Genomic DNA, 16,915 nt, shown 5'->3' on the forward strand with positions numbered 1-16,915 from the left:
ACGGACTTCAGCTTCGCTACGGGGGAGAAAGTCTCATCGTAGTCAACCCCTTGAACTTGTCGATAACCCTTAGCGACAAGTCGAGCCTTATAGATGGTCACATTACCATCCGCGTCTGTCTTCTTCTTAAAGATCCATTTATTTTCTATGGCTCGCCGATCATCGGGCAAGTCAGTCAAAGTCCATACTTCATTTTCATACATGGATCCTATCTCGGATTGCATGGCTTCAAGCCATTTGTTGGAATCTGGGCCCGCCATTGCTTCTTCATAGTTCGAAGGTTCACCGTTGTCTAACAACATGATTTCCAGGACAGGGTTGCTGTACCACTCTGGTGCGGAACGTGTCCTTGTGGACCTACGAAGTTCAGTAGTAACTTGATCCGAAGCTTCATGATCATCATCATTAACTTCCTCCCCAGTTGGTGTAGGCACCACAGGAACATCTTCCCGCGCTGTGCTACTTTCCGGTTCGGAAGGGGTGACTATCACCTCATCAAGTTCCACTTTCCGCCCACTTACTTCCTTCGAGAGAAACTCTTTCTCCATAAAGGACCCGTTCTTGGCAACAAAGATCTTGCCTTCGGATCTGAGGTAGAAGGTATACCCAATGGTTTCCTTAGGGTGTCCTATGAAGACGCATTTCTCCGACTTGGGTTCGAGCTTTTCAGGTTGAAGTTTCTTGACATAAGCATCGCATCCCCAAACTTTTAGAAACGACAGCTTAGGTTTCTTCCCAAACCATAATTCATACGGTGTCGTCTCAACGGATTTCGACGGAGCCCTATTTAAAGTGAATGCGGCAGTCTCTAAAGCATAGCCCCAAAATGAGAGCGGTAGATCGGTAAGAGACATCATAGATCGCACCTTATCCAATAGAGTGCGATTACGACGTTCAGACACACCATTTCGCTGAGGTGTTCCAGGCGGCGTGAGTTGTGAAACTATTCCACATTTCCTTAAGTGTGTGCCAAATTCGTGACTCAAATATTCCCCTCCACGATCTGATCGTAAGAACTTTATTTTCCTGTCACGTTGATTCTCAACCTCACTCTAAAATTCCTTGAACTTTTCAAAGGTCTCAGACTTGTGTTTCATTAGGTAGACATACCCATATCTACTTAAGTCATCAGTGAGAGTGAGAACATAACGATAGCCACCGCGAGCCTCAACACTCATTGGACCGCACACATCGGTATGTATGATTTCCAATAAGTTGGTTGCTCGCTCCATTGTTCCGGAGAACGGAGTCTTGGTCATCTTACCCATGAGGCATGGTTCGCACGTGTCAAATGATTCGTAATCAAGAGACTCCAAAAGTCCATCTGCATGGAGCTTCTTCATGCGCTTGACACCAATGTGACCAAGGCGGCAGTGCCACAAGTATGTGGGACTATCGTTATCAACTTTACATCTTTTGGTATTCACACTATGAATATGTGTAACATCACGTTCGAGATTCATTAAGAATAAACCATTGACCAGCGGGGCATGACCATAAAACATATCTCTCATATAAATAGAACAACCATTATTCTCGGATTTAAATGAGTAGCGATCTCGCATTAAACGAGACCCTGATACAATGTTCATGCTCAAAGCTGGCACTAAATAACAATTATTGAGGTTTAAAACTAATCCCGTAGGTAAATGCAGAGGTAGCGTGCCGACGGCGATCACATCGACCTTGGAACCATTCCTGACGCACATCGTCACCTCGTCCTTCGCCAGTCTCCGTTTATTCCGCAGCTCCTGTTTTGAGTTACAAATATGAGCAACCGCACCGGTATCAAATACCCAGGAGCTACTACGAGTACTGGTAAGGTACACATCAATTACATGTATATCACATATACCTTTGGTGTTGCCGGCCTTCTTGTCCGCTAAGTATTTGGGGCAGTTCCGCTTCCAGTGACCACTTCCCTTGCAATAAAAGCACTCAGTCTCAGGCTTGGGTCCATTCCTTAGCTTCTTCCCGGTAACTGGCTTACCGGGCGCGGCAACTCCCTTGTCGTCCTTCTTGAAGTTCTTCTTACCCTTGCCTTTCTTGAACTTAGTGGTTTTATTCACCATCAACACTTGATGTTCCTTTTTGATCTCTACCTCCGCTGATTTCAGCATTGAATATACCTCAGGAATGGTCTTTTCCATCCCCTGCATATTGAAGTTCATCACAAAGCTCTTGTAGCTTGGTGGAAGCGACTGAAGGATTCTGCCAATGACCGCGTCATCCGGGAGATTAACTCCCAGCTGAGTCAAGCGATTGTGTAACCCAGACATCTGAGTATGTGCTCACTGACAGAACTGTTTTCCTCCATCTTACAACTGAAGAACTTGTCGGAGACTTCATATCTCTCGACCGGGCATGAGCTTGTAAAACCATTTTTAGCTCTTCGAACATCTCATATGCTCCGTGTTGCTCAAAACGCTTTTGGAGCCCCGGTTCTAAGCTGTAAAGCATGCCGCACTGAACGAGGGAGTAATCATCAGCACGTGATTGCCAAGCGTTCATAACGTCTTGGTTCTCTGGGATGGGTGCATCACCTAGCGGTGCTTCTAGGACATAATCTTTCTTGGCAGCTATGAGGATGATCCTCAGGTTCCGGACCCAGTCCGTATAGTTGCTGCCATCATCTTTCAGCTTGGTTTTCTCTAGGAACACGTTGAAGTTGAGGGCAATGTGGGCCATTTGATCTACAAGACATATTGTAAAGATTTTAGACTAAGTTCATGATAATTAAGTTCATCTAATCAAATTATTCAATGAACTCCCACTCAGATAGACATCCCTCTAGTCATCTAAGTGAAACATGATCCGAGTTAACTAGGCCGTGTCCGATCATCACGTGAGACGGACTAGTCAACATCGGTGAACATCTTCATGTTGATTGTATCTTCTATACGACTCATGCTCGGCCTTTCGGTCTTCCGTGTTCCGAGGCCATGTCTGTACATGCTAGGCTCGTCAAGTCAACCTAAGTGTATTGCGTGTGTTCCGAGGCCATGTCTGTACATGCTAGGCTCGTCAACACCCGTTGTATGCGAACGTTAGAATCTATCACACCCGATCATCACGTGGTGCTTCGAAACAACGAACCTTCGCAACGGTGCACAGTTAGGGGGGAACACTTTCTTGAAATTATTGCGAGGGATCATCTTATTTAAGCTACCGTCGTTCTAAGCAAATAAGATGTAAAACATGATAAACATCACATGCAATCAAATAGTGACATGATATGGCCAATATCATTTTGCTCCTTTGATCTCCATCTTCAGGGCGCCATGATCATCTTCGTCACCGGCATGACACCATGATCTCCATCATCGTGTCTTCATGAAGTTATCACGCCAACGATTACTTCTACTTCTATGGCTAACGTGTTTAGCAATAAAGTAAAGTAATTTACATGGTGTTATTCAATGACACGCAGGTCATACAAAATTAAAGACAACTCCTATGGCTCCTGCCGGTTGTCATACTCATCGACATGCAAGTCGTGATTCCTATTACAAGAACATGATCAATCTCATACATCACATATATTTCATTCATCACATCCTTTTGGCCATATCACATCACAAGGCATATGCTGCAAAAACAAGTTAGACGTCCTCTAATTGTTGTTGCATGTTTTTACGTGGCTTCTATAGGTTTCTAGCAAGAACGTTTCTTACCTACGTAAAACCACAACGTGATATGCCAATTTCTATTTACCCTTCATAAGGACCCTTTTCATCGAATCCGTTCCGACTAAAGTGGGAGAGACAGACACCCGCTAGCCACCTTATGCAACTAGTGCATGTCAGTCGGTGGAACCTGTCTCACGTAAGCGTACGTGTAAGGTCGGTCCGGGCCGCTTCATCCCACAATGCCATCGAAACAAGATAAGACTAGTAGTGGCAAGAAAATTGACAACATCTACGCCCACAACAAGTTTGTGTTCTACTCGTGCATAGAAACTACGCATAGGCCTGGCTCATGATGCCACTGTTGGGGATCGTTGCAGAAATTTAAAATTTTCTATGCATCACCAAGATCCATCTATGGAGTTTACTAGCAACGAGAGGGAAGGAGTGCATCAACATACCCTTGTAGATCGCGAGCGGAAGCGTTCAAGAGAACGAGGTTGCTGGAGTCGTACTCGTCGTGATCCAAACCACCGATGACCGAGCGCCGAACGGACGGCACCTCCGCGTTCAACACACGTACGGAGCAGCGACATCTCCTCCTTCTTGATCCAGCAAGGGGGAAGGAGAGGTTGATGGAGATCCAGCAGCACGACGGCGTGGTGGTGGAAGTAGCGGGGATCCCGGCAGGGCTTCGCCAAGCGCAAGCGGGAGGGAGAGGTGTCACGGGAGGGAGAGGGAGGCGCCAGGGGCTAGGGTACTGCTGCCCTCCCTCCCCCCTCCTATATATAGGCCTCCTGGGGGGGACGCCGGCCCTGGGAGATCTGATCTCCAGGGGGCGGCGGCCAAGGGGTGGCTTCCCCCCCCCCCCCCCCAAGCCAAGTGGGGGGCGCCCCCACCCCTAGGGTTTCCAACCCTAGGCGCAGGGGCAGGCCCAAGGGGGGCGCACCAGCCCACCAGGGGCTGGTTCCCCTCCCACTTCAGCCCATGGGGCCCTCCGGGATAGGTGGCCCCACCCGGTGGACCCACGGGACCCTTCCGGTGGTCCCGGTACAATACCGGTAACCCCCAAAACTTTCCCGGTGGCCGAAACTGGACTTCCTATATATAATTCTTCACCTCTGGACCATTCCGAAACTCCTCGTGACGTCCGGGATCTCATCCGAGACTCCGAACAACTTTCGGGTTACCGCATACTAATATCTCTACAACCCTAGCGTCACCGAACCTTAAGTGTGTAGACCCTACGGGTTCGGGAGACACGCAGACATGACCGAGACGACTCTCCGGTCAATAACCAACAGCGGGATCTGGATACCCATGTTGGCTTTTCCACAATGATCTCATCGGATGAACCACGATGTCGAGGATTCAATCAATCCCGTATACAATTCCCTTTGTCAATCGGTGCGTTACTTGCCCGAGATTCGATCGTCGGTATCCCAATACCTCGTTCAATCTCGTTACCGGCAAGTCACTTTACTCGTACCGTAATGCATGATCCCGTGACCAACCACTTGGTCACTTTGAGCTCATTATGATGATGCATTACCGAGTGGGCCCAAAGATACCTCTCCGTCAAACGGAGTGACAAATCCCAGTCTCGATTCGTGCCAACCCAACAGACACTTTCGGAGATACCCGTAATGCACCTTTATAGCCACCCAGTTACGTTGTGACGTTTGGCACACCCAAAGCACTCCTACGGTATCCGGGAGTTGCACAATCTCATGGTCTAAGGAAATGGCACTTGACAATTGGAAAGCTCTAGCAAACGAACTACACGATCTTTGCGCTATGCTTAGGATTGGGTCTTGTCCATCACATCATTCTCCTAATGATGTGATCCCGTTATCAATGACATCCAATGTCCATAGTCAGGAAACCATGACTATCTGTTGATCAACGAGCTAGTCAACTAGAGGCTTACTAGGGACATGTTGTGGTCTATGTATTCACACATGTATTACGATTTCCGGATAACACAATTATAGCATGAACAATAGACAATTATCATGAACAAAGAAATATAATAATAACCATTTTGTTATTGCCTCTAGGGCATATTTCCAACACATGGTTCACGACTTTATTACAAAAATCTGCGAGGAAAGGCGGAACATCCCTCCGCTCTCATAACCTTTTCCAACAAAGAGTCCATATTTCGTAACAACTAATTTATTAGACTCGAAAACCAACTTAAACCCTTCTCTACATAGAAGGGAGCCACTAACGAGGTTCTTCTTGATGGAGGGGACATGCTGCACGTTCTTCAGCTGCACGATCCTTCCCGAAGTAAACTTCAGATCGACCGTGCCAACACCATGAACAGAAGCACTCGCGCCATTCCCCATCAATGCGGACACGTGGCCTGTGACCTGGTAAGAAGTGAACAATGACATGTCAGCACACACATGTACACCTGCACCTGTGTCCACCCACCAATTGGTGGGCTGAAACACTGAAAAAAAGTAAATAAATTACCATACCCAGGTGCACCATTCTCATTGTTGTCCACAATCATGTTGACGGACTTGGAGCCATGTCCTGACTTCTTGTATTTGTTTGGGCACTTGTTGGCCCAATGTTCAACCGAACCACAAGTAAAGCAGCCCTCGTCCTTCTTGTTCTTCTTGAAGGTCTTCTTACCCTTCTTCTTAAAGTCGGTATTGTGTTGGACACCGTTCTTTCCCTTGGGCTTGTGGGAGTTGAAGTTCTTCTGGTTCACCATGTTGGCGACAGAAGTCCCTTCGGCCCCTTTTCCGTGCGAGTCCTTTGCCCTTGAATTCTGCTCAACATTCAGATGGCCAATGACATCCTCCATAGAGAATTCACGCCTCTGATGTTTTAGAGTGGTGGCAAAGTTCCTCCAGGAATTAGGGAGCTTAGCGATTATGCAGCCCGCGACAAACTTGCCCGGTAACTCGCACTTATGAATTTCAAGCTCCTTAACAATGCATATTATCTCATGAGCCTGCTCCAATACAGGACGGTTTTCAACCATCTTGTAATCGTGGAACTGCTCTATAATATACATCTCGCTCCCGGCATCGGCTGCCCCGAACTTAGATTCGAGCGCCTCCCACAAGTCCTTGGCGACATGCACATGTAAATATGCGTCGACCAGTTTATCTCCGATCACACTAAGAACTGCTCCGAGAAACACAACGGTAGCCTCCTTGAACGCCTTCTCCTGTTCAGGACCAATCGTTCCCGTGGAGACACCGGTGACCCAGAACACGTTCATAGCCGTGAGCCATAACGTGGTCTTAGTCTGCCAACGCTTAAAGTATGTACTGGTAAACTTATCCGGTTTCAGTGCAGCGGCAAAGCCACTTGCCAAAAAATTCCTACACATAATAGGTTTTTGGATTGATGAGTAAATAGGCAATTTCTCGATTAAATTAATCCACGAGTAAATCACTAGCATGGCATTGACACAAATAAACGCATACTGATATTCAGTCAAACTAGCACATACTACGCTAATTGCAGAAAGATCTACGTATAACGCTAGCATGGCTAAAACAGAAAACAGTAGGAGCAGGATAAACGAGTTATACCCTCCAGTAGGCCATGCAGAGGCCGCGGCTTTGGTGGCAGCAGCGGCGTCCTCGGCGGCCTTCTTGTCAGCTTCAGCTTTCTCGGCGGCGGCACGTTCGGCGTCGGTGGACATGGTGATGATGAAGGCGATGCGGACGTAGAGGAAGTAGACGATGGGAAGTGAGCAGTCGCGTAATCGCTGCCCAAAACCTATTCGCCGCTCACCCCGTACAGGAACCAGAAGGGCGTGGTTTCAGAGACCTGCTCTCCCGTCGACCGTGTACGCGGCGGATGGGATGGAGTCACCGGCAGCAGCAGCAGCAAGGGAACGACGGTGGGCGTGCGCGTGGAGCAGATGTGATCTGTTCGTGGCGGCTAGGGTTAGGAGACACCGCACACTTATATAGGCGCAGCCGCGTGGAGAGATGTGGGCTCGACCCACATCAATAAGCGCGTAGGTGTGAGCTCGGCTCGGCTCAATCCCGCAACCCGCGGCGCGTCATGACAAGGCGTGGCGTGGCGTGGCGAGGTGGGCGTCGGAGGAGGAGTGCGCGAGGGCCTCTTCTCTTCTCAAGCTCCAATAGCATGTAGAAGAGAAACCCTTATAAGGAGGTCCAACTCCTCTTCCACTTCCAGGGTGGGACTAAACTTCCCACTACACCTAGTGCCATATAACCCACATGGGCCCTTAGAGATTTTTCAGAAATTGCTATATGGGCCTAGAGCGCTCTGGACGCCGGCACATGCTGCCGGCTTCCCCTGCATTCCGGTGCTATTATGTTGGCATAGGTTACATCATGTGTCTACCCCCGCTATATATGAGAGGCCTAGGATACAAGTGTCCTACTAGGACACGACTCTCTACCCTGTAAACACAATACAACTCATAGTCCAACTGTAACCTACCTTGCACACTATATTCGACACAACTCTAACAGGAACGGGTTCGGCTGGCCATAGCCGGACCACGACGTCCTCCATGGCAGCTCCGGACATCTTGTGGAGCTTGGCCCACTGGGCCATCTGTTCGTTCAGCAATGCCGGACGCCGTGACACGTTGAATTGCGACCAGAAAAGCCTCTCCGTAGCACGTTCTTCCTGCGCTTGGAAGAATTGTGCCGCGTTGTAAACACTCTTCGGCATATCCAAGAACGCGTCTGGAGAACTCCACATTTGATTAAGCAGAGCATACTTCGGGTCGCCGAACTTAGTCTGTAAAAGAAATGGCTTACCAGCCGCTATCTCTCCAGCTTGACGGATCTCCTCCCAAGCCGCTCTAGACTCGGATCGTGCTTCTCTCGCCTCTTGTAAGGCTTTGACGAGTTCGGCTGCCTTGATTTTGTTGTCCTCCTCGAGTGATTTACATTTGGCAGTAACATCCTTTAGCTCTCGCTCTATGGTCGATGTTTTCTCCTCGCACTGGCGCCAAGTGGCCAGTTCGGCCTTTAATTCAGCTACCGCCTTCTTGGTAGCGGCACTGCTCACTCTGGCCTGCTCCTTGGCCTAGGCCAGCACTGCCCGTAGGGTCTCCACCGCGGCAGCACCATCTACAGTTATGCATGGTACAGTATATAGTTTTCAGCCTTGTGCTCATACTATTATACATGCGTAAGCGGACTGTCCCAACACATACCTTGCATATCGTCAAGCCGCCCATTAATAAGAGTAATATCCTCATCAGCTAACTCAAGTTTATGCTTCAGATTTGCAACTTCCGCAGCTTGGGCGGTCGCCATTGACATAACAGCCTGTTTTCAAGATAGCTATGTTACTTCCTGAGCATATCTTTTGATCCTCTGATCGCCTCCCTGTGGAAGCCGACCAGAGTCTTAGGGGCTACTATCTATACATAGGTGCATTTTGCATGCAAAGAATGGTTTAGGTATTACATACCTCGAAGCCTCTCAGCAGACCTGTGAAGGCTTCATTTAATCCGCTTCTCGCGGACAGAATCATCTCAACCACCGTACCCATTAAGGTACGATGTTCCTCTGAGATGGACCCACTTTGTAATGTGTCCATCAGAGTGTCCAGCACCTCCGGATTCCTAGAGGCTGCTACGGGAGTACGGACTCCCCTCAAAGGGATACACCTACTCGACCCTAGAGTCGTCTTTGGCTGTACGCCGGATTGTTCAGGGCCCTTATTCTTGGTCCCCGCGGGGGCTGTGCCCCCGGACCCTTGGCGATTGAAGTATCATCCTCGGATACTGTCTTCATTATCCCCCTCACCGCTTGATGGTCAGGAGAGATTCTCCGGGACGACACCTCGAAGTCGTCCACCCTAAGGGGCGAGGAAGCTGGTGGAGGCGTCTCGCTTTCCATCATCCCCGGAGACAAGTCCCCTGATGAGGAGGATTGTTGAGGAAGGCAGTGGGCCGAACTACAAACATATAGTTCACACGTTACCCTTGTAACTCGAAAGAACGGAATATGTCTAGAGCATCCTTGTTCACTTACGGTCCCGCAAGGGGCTTGTGAAGGTGCTTTGCGGCGACATCGGCTTCCGAACCCGAACCATCTGACAGGGATATCTTCCCTCTCTTGGGTGCCTCCACCTCCAAGTCTTCGGAGGCAGTCCTTTTCTTCCCGTGGGGAGAAGGGTTATCGCCTTCTTCTTCCCCTTCGTCTTCATCTTCAGAAAAGGGAGCTTTAGTCTCCCCGGACATAGCGTCCAGTATACCTTTAGGGTGGAGGTCACCTCTGGCCTCTTTACTCTTCTTCTTGTCCTCCTGCGCCGGCACTTGATACGGCGCCGGGGCAAGCATCCTCATCAACATAGGATCAGGTGAGTTTTCGGGAAGTGGAGCCGAACACCTAATTCGTTCCGCCTTCTTTATCCAGCCCTGGTCAAAGATAGAACTCTCCGTACATTGCTATGGGGTAATCAACCGAGTTGCGTTCGAAAATTGGGTGCTTACCGAGGTATTCGGATGGTTGCAGTCGAGACCGACGTCTTCGGATGTGTCCGGCCACTGCTTTCGCGACTTGAAGAATAGTTTCCACATCCCTTCGTGCGTTGTGCCGAAGAATTGCCAAAGAGTCCGCGGTCCTTCCGGATTGAACTCCCACATGCGGAGAGGCCGTCGCTGGCATGGGAGGATCCGGCGGACTAGCATCACCTGAATCACATTGATGAGGCCGGTGTCCTTTTAGAGGATGCTCCGGATACGACTTTGTAGTGTCTGCACTTCGTCCGTTGATCCCAGTCTAGCCCCTTACTGATCCACGATGCGAGCCACAGTGGAGGGCCAGACCGGAACGCTGGCGCGGCTGCCCATTTGGTACCACGGGGTTTGGTGACATAGAACCACTCCTGTTCCATAAGTTGGAGGTTTTCGTGAAGGTGCCTTTTGGCCAGATAGTATTGGCGAGCTTGCTCACCATAGCGCCGCCACACTCCGCCTGCTCCCCGTTGATTACCTTCGGCATCACATTGAAAGTCTTGAGCCATAGGCCGAAGTGTGGGGGTATTCGGAGAAAAGCCTCACACATGATGATGAACACCGAGATGTGAAGAAAGGAGTCCGGAGCTAGATCGTGAAAATCTAGCCCGTAATAGAACATGAGGCCGCGAACGAAGGGGTGGAGAGCGAACCCTAGCCCGCGGAGGAAGTGAGAGATGAACACAACCCTCACGCCGGATTTTGGCGTAGGGATAACCTGCCCCTTAGCAGGGAGCCAGTGGGGGATCTCCGCAGTCAGGTACCTCGCCTCCCGGAGCTTCCCGATATCCTCCTCGGTAACCGAGGAAGCCGCCCACCTGCCTTGGGAGCTGGGTCCGGACATGGCTAGGAGGCCTGGTAGCAATGAAAGAAATCGGGTCCTGGGCGCTGGGGCTTGAGGAAGAGGAAAGTGTGGGGGAGAAAGACGGGTCGATCTGTACCCCTTATAAAGGCGATGAATATCGAACACCTCCTCATGGGCCTTAAAGCTCGCCTATTCCCAAGGGATCGCCAATGACACGATTGGGTTACCCACGCCCATATTAATGAGGATCCCGTGATAAGGGGACACGATCTCTGCTTTGACAAGACGTGCCAAAGGGAACCGCATCTCGAAACATGGAGCGGGAGGCTAAAAAATGGTCCGAAATAATAACCGTGCAGAGACGTGGCGTCTCACTACAAAAGATGTCAGTAGATGGGACTTGTTAATATTATACTCTTTGCGGCTGTATGTGGGGCTTGTTTTGCAGAGCCGGACGCGTTTTCTGTGTTCGAGGACTACTTTGAAGTATTCAGAGGAGGAACCCGCCTTGCAATGCCGAAGACAATCTACATGCCGGACACATCGTCATTGAAGCCTGGTGCAGGGGCTACTGAGGGAGTCCTGGATTAAGGGGTCCTCGGGTGTCCGGCCTGTGTGATATGGGCCGGACTGATGGGCGAGATACAAGACAGAAGACTTCCTCCCGTGTCCGGATGGGACTCTCCTTTGCGTGGAGGGCAAGCTTGGCGTTTGGATATGAAGATTCCTTCCTCTGTAAACCGACTCTGTATAACCCTAGGCCCCTCCGGTGTCTATATAAACCAGAGTGTTTAGTCCATAAGGGCGATCATAATCATACAGGTTAGACACCTAGGGTTTAGCCATTACGATCTCGTGGTAGATCAACTCTTGTAATCCTCATATTCATCAAGATCAATCAAGCAGGAAGTAGGGTATTACCTCCATCGACAGGGCCCGAACCTGTGTAAACATCGTGTCCCCAGTCTCCTGTTACCATCGATCCTCAGACGCATAGTTCGGGACGCCCTACCCGAGATCCGCCGGTTTTGACACCGACAACTACCGCTAGTTTTGATCAAGACTTCAAAATTGACCTTAGAGCATGTATAATACTTAATAAGACGGTCTTTTCCCACGCAATTCAAGTCAACTAGAGAATAAAAAATATTTTAGGCAATGAATCATCTCTTAGTGTCATGTCTAATCATTAATGTTTGCATGTTCAAATTATGGGAGATTAGAACTAAAACTTATGTAAGCATGAGATGAGATCTTGTATAATGGAGGTGAATTATCTTATCTCCCTCCCCCTCTCTCTCTCTCTCTCTCTCTCTCTCTCTCTCTCTCTCTCTCTCTCTCTCTCTCTTCTAATTCAGAACCATCTTTTTCTTTTTTGCAAATTCAGCAACCATCTCGTATGTGTTTCACGGCTAAGATATCACCATTAGAAGTGCTATTAGATTTCTAGAAACTACCAAATTGTTCTTCGTTCCAATACACATTTGTGACAATCATACATTCTAGAAACCTTTTTCAAAATATTTGTTAGATAATACACTTAGAGTTCGTTAGATATTTAAAATTGGATCTAAATGCATGCAAGTACACTACTACATCAAGCGACACATGTTAATGCATAGAAGAATGTGATTTTCTATTTGCTGTTTATTTTTGTATAAAAGAGATTCAATGGAATGAATGTTTTTATTTCAAAAAGTAAGAGAAAATAACATAACTTTTGCGGCACAATACGGTTTTAATTGAAGCAAATATACTAACGAAGTTAAATTTTGAATTGTATGTTAATATTTAGCTATATTAATTATGCTAAGTACAATTGAAAATATACTCATTGAAATTTGTGTTAAAAAATAAATTATAAAAAGGTAAAAAAGGTTATTTTAAATATAAACATTTTGCACATTTAGTCTGTCGGGTATGTACATATAAAATTATGTCAATTCATTATCAGACTATCACAAACGTCGTCGTATGAGTGACTAGTTTATCTCGTTGCGCCAATGTCAACATGGTAGAGGATGACTAATTGTCGGCATCATCCCTTTGATGATTGTCATATTTAATCACAATTTTTTTTGTTGACCTCCTAGCAGGAAGGTATCGATGTATCTTACTAAGTACATTTAGTACTTGAGTATTTTTATTTGTAAATCAAAATTAATTTTCAAATTACTAAGAACAACTAACAATATCGGAGAGTTTATTTCTGACACGCTACATGTTGTTGATATACTATACATAATTAAAAAATATTAAAAAAATAACCGTACAACACGTATTACAAATCAGTTTGATCATTTGTCATCACATCGGGTTTTTCCCCTCATACAACACATGCATGGAGGTGTCTAACGACCCTCGGTGAATGTTCTATCGAGACGCCACCAGTCGGGCCTCGAAGGGTGGTACATTGGTTGAGTAGAATGAATGCACACAACCATGCTCTTGTCTGCATTTTTATTTACCAGTTATGGCAGACTTGAAAAAAAATGTGAGGGGTGAGATGCAAATAGAAGACCTGAAGGGGATCGCTAGATAAACAAATTTATGGTTAAGGAATGATAGATAACTTGGGTGTCCGAAGCTCCTTGCAGGGTTGCGGCTCTGATTGACAGTATCAAGATCAATGTTGATAAAGCATTCCCATAGACCGGAGTAAGAAGTGGCGAAGGTATGGTTATTAATGACCACAACAAAAAATTTGTTGCAAGAGCTTGGCATCTTCTCGAGTGGTCTTGGACTAGAAGGTGCGGATGAACGGTCATTGGAAACTAACTAAAGATATCCATGTGAATGGATTATCTTCAAGATGAATAACGAGGTTGTTGGGGGAAAGTTGAATGAGGGAGCAAAGGACTTCTCAGCCAATAACGAGGTTGTAAAGCACCTGAAGGTTTTGGTGTGCCAATTCCAACATTGTTTTGTGAAGTCGGTTTCACCGAACGGCCAATGAAGTAGCTCATAATTTAGTTACGGAGGTTTGCGTTAGTAAAACCTGGCTGGGCCAACTGTTGGAGTGCGTACTTTCGGCCCTACAAGGGACCTACAAAGATACCTGATATTTGGGTAATACAACCGGTCTTTCCACAAATCAAGAAAAGAGGGAGTACATCCTTTTTGTGTGTTAGGGCATGCATTTATTTTATGGACTATTTGTACAAAAAAATCTGAGAACCAGCCAATGGTTGGATGATTAGGAGGGCGGTGGTACTGCAAGCCCATCTGGGGTTAAACCACAAGTTTGACGTTTTGATGTCTTGTACATGCAGATTATTCTTTCAGCTAGAGGCAACCAGAATCTTGAAGCTGCGCAACTTTGACCCGGTCTATAGTAGGTGGCTTCATTGTGTATGTCTACATTGTAATCGGTTTTCTTTTTCTTTTATTTGAGCTTGGGATAAACTTAATATATATAGGTTTTTGTTTCTTGGTTTCCAATCCTTTCTATATATACTAGTTACATATTCCATAGTTCCACAAAATAAACGTGCAATTCTAATGTCCTGAATTTGCATCCGGCATTATTTGCACATTTATAAGACTTGGAATGCAAAATTCAAATTTATTATTAGCATACTTCTTGCTCCAAGATTTGTGCATGAAAGGCTCTTTTTTGTGTAGGTATAAAGTTATTTGTTCTTCGTTCTCCAACAAGCAGCAGGTCTTGATGTAAGCCAAAATTTCCATTTCACAAGAGCATTGTGTTTCACTGTATTTTACATCTCTGTACAGTGCAAACACATCAAATTGTGCCAAAATGCTTTCAACACGCTTGATTAACCATGGGATTTTCCTAGGTTCCTTGTGCGCTCTAAGGACAGCTGGCCCACGACTGAAGACGGAGCACACACGAGAATCGACAATAGATCATGCAGTCCACAACAGCGAGATGACGAAATCTAGCCGCCAAAAATGCAAAGGGCGTGAGAAGGCTGGAAAATGGCTCAGTTTTACTATTCTAAAGAATTGCGCTTAGCTTTCTCGAAACTACCGAACTGTTCACCTTTCCAATACATATATGTGACAATCATACACTCTAGAGATCTTTCTCAAGATATTTGTTACATAATACACTTAGAGGTATTGATCTAGATATTTAAAGGTTGGATATCAACACATGCAAGTACACTAATACAACGAATGACACATCAATCCATAGAAGAATTCAATTTTTCTCTTTGTTTTTTATTTTGCATAAAAGAGATTCAGTGCAATGAATGTTTTTATTATAAAAATAGTAAGAAAAATAGCATAACTTTTGCCAGATAATATGGTTGGTTTTACTTTCAAACCAATGTACTATTAATGTTAAATAATAGAATTGCATGTTACTATGTAGTTATAAAAATAAGTACAAAAGAAAATATATTCAATGAAATTTATGTTCACAAAATAAGTTATAAATAAGTATAAAAGTTTTTTATAAATATAAACAATTTGCATAATAACTAGATGATGGACGCCCATTTGGTTTGATTGTTGGGCTGAAAAATCATCAGAAAACAATTGTCTTTGGTGTTGCACTTCTCTATGATGAAACAATTATCTCGTGTGTGTTTTCACTTCCAAGTTGCAAAGGACCATTAGAACTTGTACGTACTATTACCTGAATGCTACTCCATCTTCACAATCAAATGTTCTAAAAATATCTCCACAATCAAATATATTAGTTCACATATTTTTCTTTTCTTTTGTGATGGTACTAGTTCATAGAAGTAGGTATGAACAATTTTCCAAGCATTGTGCCCATCCGAGCCTCTCAGCTATCCTTATCTCAATTTAAGTTGTGATGATGGGGATCCTAGTTATCAATTTTAATTTCGCAAAATAAATGTAGACATAACCATCTATCTGGATTTTGTCATGCTTAGAGGCATATAGGGAGCAGACAACAGATGGACAATCGGTCTGAATTTAGTACTTCATATTATGAATACAAGATTGACAATAGCATAAAAAGAATCTTTATTTAACTGAATGAAAGCAGAGTAATGGAATGCCAATCAGCTCTCCTCTCAGTAAACACGCATCAAATGGAAAACAACACGAGAACAAAAAGAATCCACCTGTGTTCTATGGAGGTGATGCTAAGTCTATGAGCTGTAGTCCCCTCTTCTTCTCCAAGCATATCCATCTCCTTCTTCCTCCTCTCTAAGCTCATAGCAAATAGATGGCCCTGAAGTTGCGATCCAGGACATTCTTCTCTCACCACTCAACCCCCTCCTCCATAGGCTCGAGGACACACCGCCCTCTTGCGTGGGCGTCCCATAGGCTCCCGCTAGGATCCGCATCTCACATAAGCAAGGCAGGCGGCACCGGTGCGGATGGAGGATCAGGTTGTGACCGAGCTGCTGCACGGCCAGGTCCAGCAGGCTCACGCCGGCAGCAATGAGCCAAGACGGGATGGAGGTTCGGCAGTGCATGCGGGTGGCGGCGAGCCGAGCCGGGGATGCTACTTCAGCAGGCACACGCTGGCGGCGGCGAGCCGACACGGGGATGCTGCTTCAGTAGGCACACACGGGCGCGGCGGCCAGCCGAGCTGGGGTGGGGTGAGATCCGCGACTGCACTCTCCCGAGATCCAGTCGGCGTCCGCACGAAGTGCTTAGAGGCTGGAGAGCAGGTGCGGCAGAGGACATGGAAAGCTCCAGCTCGAGCTGGAGTTCAGACTGACGAAGGAGAGGAATCTGGATAGGAGTGTATCGATACAGATGGCTATCGGTATTAGGCTCTTTATTCTTTTTTTTGTGAGACAAAATCAGGAGCGGGCGGCGTGGAGGCACAGCCGTTGGATGAGACCGTCGCACGGATGGTCGCAGGGGGAGGCCGCAGGCAAGCCACGTCCTATTAAGAGAGCACTAATTGTCAGCACCTTAACTACGGTTAGACTATACTCTTCAATCAACACATTATTTTTTGAGCTACTGTAAGTAAAATATCAATGTAGGGTACTAAGGTGATGTAGTATTTCATAGATTATGTTTGGAAATGAGAAC

General features: G+C 46.5%; 1 pseudogene; it reads right to left on the bottom strand.

Moving 5' to 3' along the window:
• LOC109786629 (RNA pseudouridine synthase 2, chloroplastic-like) overlaps positions 1-6,663 on the bottom strand; it is an 86,030-nt pseudogene extending 79,367 nt beyond the window's left edge.
• Between the last annotated feature and the right edge of the window lie 10,252 nt (positions 6,664-16,915).

Source organism: Aegilops tauschii, chromosome 7, assembly GCF_002575655.3.
Source record: "Aegilops tauschii subsp. strangulata cultivar AL8/78 chromosome 7, Aet v6.0, whole genome shotgun sequence".
Lineage (NCBI taxonomy): Eukaryota > Viridiplantae > Streptophyta > Magnoliopsida > Poales > Poaceae > Aegilops > Aegilops tauschii.